Genomic DNA, 6,310 nt, shown 5'->3' on the forward strand with positions numbered 1-6,310 from the left:
AATAGACAACACCAGCATAGCGTTAAAACAAAGAAACAAATAAACTCTGTTTATGATTATAATCAGATTTTATGGGCTGATTTACACTGAATCAAAATGCAAAGGAGGCCCAGATAAATACATTTTTTATGTATTTGTATTTCTAGTGCAGAAGCCCCTCGTGGATCAACGCTAACAGTTCTAGCAACACATAGGAAGATACAGACCCAGACTTTTCGCTCTCTCATACCTTGTGTCAGCATTTACACCAGGGCAAAATCCGTGTAAGTTGCCATTCTGATTTGGTCGATTTTACACTGACTGTGCTCATTGGGTCAGCCCTGCTCTCACTCACACCAGTTCTACAGCCCCATTAGCACTGATAGGGTTACTCCTGATTTACACTGGGTCAGTGAGAGGGGAACTGGATCCAGTGAGTCTAACAGAGTTACACACGTTTCAGGGGCAGCCTTTCTGTGCCATACTTAAGGCTGAAACACCATTTCAGTTTAAAGCTGACATTTAAAGTGCTCTAAAATCCACATATATACTCAGCTTGGCTTGAAAATTGTGGTGTTTATTGAATATGTGCAGAATATGTGGGCAAATGTAGGGGCATGTGGTTTTTAGTTGCTAATTCTTTCCCACCTTGCCTTCTACAGATGTTTTGCATTTCCTGATGAATATCTAGTGTAAGGAAAGAACGGGTGGTGGGGCTGTTTTTTCCCAAATATGAGTTTGGGGTTTATAGTCTCAAGTAGGCTTCATAGACTCATGGACTATAAGATCAGGTGGAAGCACAAAATCAAGGCCTGGTAGGCCTTACACTGAAATGAATGATGGAACTGTAAGTTAGCATGACTATAGATGGAAAAAACCCACTGAAAACTGTTCATTGCGCTTTAAGCTGTTTTTTGAAACTACCTTCGTTTGTAATTGCTCCTAGCTATTCTTGTCACAGAGAAGGAGGTAGCTGTTAGACTTGTGTAATATATCAAGAAGTAGCCGTAGACTTGTTTTGCAATGGAAAATTCCACTATGCGATCAGTATGTGAAGAGCTATCCTATATAAGCCATCGGTATTTGAACCTAGACGGAGTCCCCTGACAGCAGCACAGGAAGTCTGTGCTGTCCAGGGCTCTCCTATGGCCCTAGCTCTCTGTGTGTCTGTCAGAATAAAGGTCTAATCGATTTGACCCTATAAGAGAAGCTGCATGATTTTTTCCACAACAGTCAGAAGGGACCATTATGATCATCTAGTCTGACTCCTGCACAACACAGGCCACAGAACTTCACCCACCCACTCCTGGAACACACCCCTAACCTAAGTTACTGAAGTTCTCAAATAATGATTGAAAGACTTCAAGGTACAGAGAATCCACCAGCAAGTGAGCTGTGCCCCATGCTGCAGAGGAAGGCGAAAACCCCCCAGGGCCTGTGACAATCTGCCCTGGGGGAAAATTTCTTTCTGACCCTAAATATGGTGATCAATTAAACCCTGAGCATGTGAGCAAGAGTCAGCAGCCAGACAACCAGAAAGAATTCTCTGTAGTAACTCAGAACACACCCCATCTAACCATCCCTTCACAGGCCATTGGGCATATTTACCACTAGTAGTCAAAGATCAGTCAACTGCCAAATCAGGCTGTACCATCGTACCATCCCCTCCATAAACTTATCAAGCTCAGTCTTGAAGCCAGCTTGGTTTCTTGCCCCCACTGCTCCCCTAGGAAAGCTGTTTCAGAACTTCACTCCCCGGATGGTTAGAAACCATTGTCTAATTTCAAGTCTAAACTTTGTGATGGCCAGTTTATATCCATTTGTTCTTGTGTCCACATTGGTGCTGAACTTAAATAACTCCTCTCCCTCCCTGCTATTCCCTCTGATGTATTTATAGAGCGCAATCATATTTCCCCTCAGCCTTCTTTTGGTTAGGCTAAACAAGCCCAGCTCTTTGAGCCTCCTTTCATAAGGCAGGTTTTCCATTCCTCGGATCATCCTAGTAGCTCTTCTCTGCACCCGTTCCAGTTTGAATTCATCTTTCTTAAACATGGGAGATCAGAACTGCACACACTATTCCAGATGAGGTCTAATCAACGCCTTGTATAATGGTACTAACACCTCCCTATCTCTACTGGAAATACCTCGCTTGATGCATCCTAGGACCGCACTAGCTATTTCACAGCCACATCACATTGGTGGCTCATAGTCATCCTGTGATCAGCCAATACGCCCAGGTCCTTCTCTTCCTCCATCACTTCCAACTGATGCGTCCCCAGCTTATAGCAAAAGTCCTTCTACTAGTCCCTAAGTGCACGATATTGCACTTTCCACTATTAAATTTCATCCTATTTCTATTACTCCAGTTTAAAAGGTCAACCAGATCTTGTTGTATATCCTGACCCTTCTCTGTATTGGCAATACCTCCCAAATTTGTGTCGTCCGCAATCTTTATTAGCACACTCCCACTTTTTGTGCCAAGGTCATTAATACAAAGGTTACATAAGATTGGTTTGCCACAGGGCCTGCACAATCTTAAGGACCCTTTCGTGGACAGGGTGGGCCACTTGAGCTGGGGCAGCTGCCGCCAGCACATTAAAGAGGCTATCTGTGGCCTCTTTTAGCTCCTCCACCTCCAGCCCCAAGTTGGAGGCAACCCACTTGAGCAGCTCCTGGTGCACCCTGAAATCGTCCAGTGGTGCAGAGTGGTCCTGGGAGACTGCCTCGTCAGGTGAGGAGGAGGAGGATTGCAGTGGTGCAGCCTGCAGGTGTGCCCCCTCCTGGAAAAAGGTTGTACCTGCTGAGGTTCCCTCCTGGGGGTCCAACTCCTCATCCAAGGAATGATGCCAATGGGCCTTCTCCTGTACAGGAGGCACGGACTGCACCCCTGACGATTTAATGGATCGGGGCCCATGTCCCACTTGGAGAACCTATGGGGGCCCTAAAGTCCATTCTTGTGGCCATTGTTCCTGGGTCCAGCGTGGGGGCATTGACTCACCTGAGTGTCCTCCCTGAGAGACCCTGAGGCATCATCGGAGTCAGGGGCCCTGGACCTGTGGTACCGTGTCTGTCCCCAGTCACAGGCACCCTTCCGTGCTGGGGACTGCTGTCGGGTTCCACTGCTGATGGCAGAGGATGCGGGACGGATAAAGCACAACAACCAATATGATTGCAAGCAGAATCGTTTATTCCATTTTGCTTTCCAGCTTATATACCTTTTAATCACCTTTGCTTACAATAACCACGCAATTGCTGATTGGCTATTATATGATTTCACCTACTTCACACGGGAACAGCTTACATATTACTGGTAGCTTCTTAGCTCACACAACTATCTTGTTTACGACCTTGAATACTTTCTACTATCTAGTTGATAGCGGCCAAGTCCCGGGAACTCGCCGCCAGTGAGGCGCCTGAGTGAAAGTGGCCACCTTCCAGCTCCCTGTAGGCAGCCTCACTTGACCCGGTGTCCAGCACCAGGCCTGCTGTAAGTGTCCACTTAGGTAGCCATCAGATCAGGGTACAAATGATGCACTCCCACAGACTGCCCCCTCAACGTCTCTGACCTGGAGGACGATGAGGACTGCCTCCATCACTGCGAGCGGTGCCAATGAGTGGGGTTGCATTCCGAAGAGCTGGCGGTACTGGAGCATCGTCTCGATACTGACGGTTTCTGACGCCGCTTGCCTTGCAGCTCTGTGGAAGCCTTCAGTGACTGAGGTCGGCACCATCCCAAACTCCTCGGTACCGAGCCAGACTCCGGTGACTGGGTTCTGCGCTGTCTTGATGCGAGCGAACTCCTCGGTGCTGGAGAGCGGGAACGGGAGCTGTCCGAGCGCCACCTGGCAGACATTGACCAGTGCCACCTCCTGGCTTGCGCTGCCTCCGGTGTTGGGGATCGATGTCGGCGCCGAGAGGGAGACTCCATGTCCCGTGTCAGTGCAGGTTGGCTCGACGACACCAACCTGGAGCAACTACTAGGGGAGCGGCTCTGCTCCACCCTAGGTGACTGTTTGGCGGGAGATCTTCCTTCCCATGCTGGGGATCTCCTCCACCTTTCAGGGGGACCCAACGCGGGTTTCCCCTATGACACTGGCCCCTTCTCCCTCGGCGGAGGGCGGGGAGGAGGCCACATAGGCAAGGCCAACAAGGCTCTTGCCACCTGAAAAGCCTCCTGTGTTGACGGTGTCGGCAGGGGCACTCTCCCACTCCCAGGAGTCAGGGGAGGGCCTCTAGCAGGAGATGCAGGCACCGGAGAAAGAGTCTCAATGAGCCGATGTCGGTGCATCTCCGCACCCAACCTGCCCGTACTGAAGGCGCAGGGGAGTGTCCACGCGCTGCGCGCTGCTTCCTCGTCTTCTTCGGTACCGGTGAAGTTGCACGGTGCCAAGTTGCGGGCAGTGCCGACAGCACACTCTGTACCGATAACGCACTCGGTACCGAGGTGCAGCAGGTTGGCTTGGACGCCGGGTGGAGCGCTGCCTCCATCAGCACGGCTTTCAACTGGATTTCTCGGTCCTTTTGAGTCCTCGGTTCGAAAGCCTTGCAGATTTTGCACTTGTCCTTTCTGTGGGCTTCCCCCAGGCACTTAAGGCAGCAGTTGTGGGGGTCACTGAGTGGGAAAGCCTTCCCACAGGAGGCACATGACTTGAATCCCGGTGACCAGGGCATGGCCCGACCGTGCAGTCCCAGCAGGGACTGCCTTATCTGTAACTGCACTTAACACCACTTAACTAACTAAAACTAAACTCAGAGAAGGAACAAGTCCAAAGAAGGGGAATAGTACTTGCTGTGAGCAAAACTAGTTCCAGCAACCGTCACAGGCGGAAAGAAGAGGCGTAGGGGCGGCAGTGCCTCATATACTGCGGCATGTGTGTGGGGCTCCAGGGGGCACCAGAGCTGGCCCTATGGGGTACTGCTAAGAGGAAAAAAGTTCTGGGTAACCGTGCACGGAGGTGTGCACGCACCTATAGTGGAATGGACATGAGCAAGCACTCAAACAAGAACCAGTGAAGACAATAAGTAGAGTGAGAGAGAGCAGCTGCACAACACGTCCAGTCGGGATGTTTATAACACATGGTCATAATGATGCAAGTGGAACTGAACAACCCGCTCTGACAGTTCTATGGGCCTCTCCCTCGCCACATCCCCCCCAGAGTCAGCTGGGCTCTTCCCTTTCTGCCGCTGCAGCCCCCTCCCAACCTCACCTTTAGCATCCACTCCTGACATTGCCCCACCCAATGCACACCCCATACCTGCCCCCCCGCCCAGCAGCCAGCTCCCCCACCCACTTCTCTGCCCTTCTCCCCTCCCCCATCTCACAGGTCTGGTTCTGGGAACTGAGGGGGCGGGTGGCGGGGGCAGGCGGCTGATGACCTTTAGAGCCTCCCCTGGGAATAGGCCGGGGGCTGCTCAGTGCTGGGAGGGGACAGTCTCTGCCACGGGTGTTGCTGTGAGGGACAGAGATTCCCTCCGGCCTGGGCTGGGACCGGGCAGATGATCAGGGGAGCTGCGTCTTCAGCCCCAGCACTGAGACCAGGATAGAAATAAGGGTGAAGGGTCCCAGAGAAGATGTCGGTGAAAGTGAAGAGCTGGGACCTGTCAGTGACATTGTAAAATGAGACCTCGCCTGCCTCATAGTCCAGGAAAATCCCCACCCGGCTGGGCCTGACCCTCACGGGGATGAGGGTTGGGGAGGAGGTGTAGGCCTTGTATTCCCCATCCCTCAGCCGCACGACCCAGTATCCAGTCTCAGGTGTGAGTTTGACCGTCCCCTTCCTGCTCACAGTTTTCCTACAAACCCCTAGAGTCCAATGAGTCTTTTCTCCCACCTCCACCTCCCAGTAACGCCTCCCTCCCTGGAACCCCTCAGCGCCCAGCACACAGACACAACGATCAAATCTCTCAGGATTGTCGGGCAGATCCTGGCGTGTGTCTCTGCGTCTCACAAGTTTCCGATCCTCAGACAGGACAAGGTTGGGGTTTGCCGTGTCTGGATCCAGAGTCACGTCCACTGGGGAGAGAGTCACAGAGTCCGGGCCGGGGCCGGGGCTGGTCACGGGGATCAAAGTGAAATTAACCTGCGTCCCCGTTAATCGCTGGGGGGGGGGTTATTGCCCGTTAAGGGGAGTCAGGGACACACTGCCCATGGGAGCGAACTTGAGGGGGAAGGAGAACAGGAGTGGGGGAGGGGTGGGGTGGGAAGGTGTCAGCGGGGGCAGGGCAAGGGAGGGGATCCCAGGGACAGGGGAGGGGACAGGCTGAGGCTGGGAGGGGCAGACGAGGGACAGAGGGGAGGGGCAGGCACAAGGGCAGAGGGGACAAAGGAAGG

Source organism: Emydura macquarii, unplaced genomic scaffold (genome assembly GCF_026122565.2).
Source record: "Emydura macquarii macquarii isolate MOO-44397 ecotype Brisbane River unplaced genomic scaffold, CSIRO-AGI_Emac_v2 contig_2848, whole genome shotgun sequence".
Lineage (NCBI taxonomy): Eukaryota > Metazoa > Chordata > Testudines > Chelidae > Emydura > Emydura macquarii.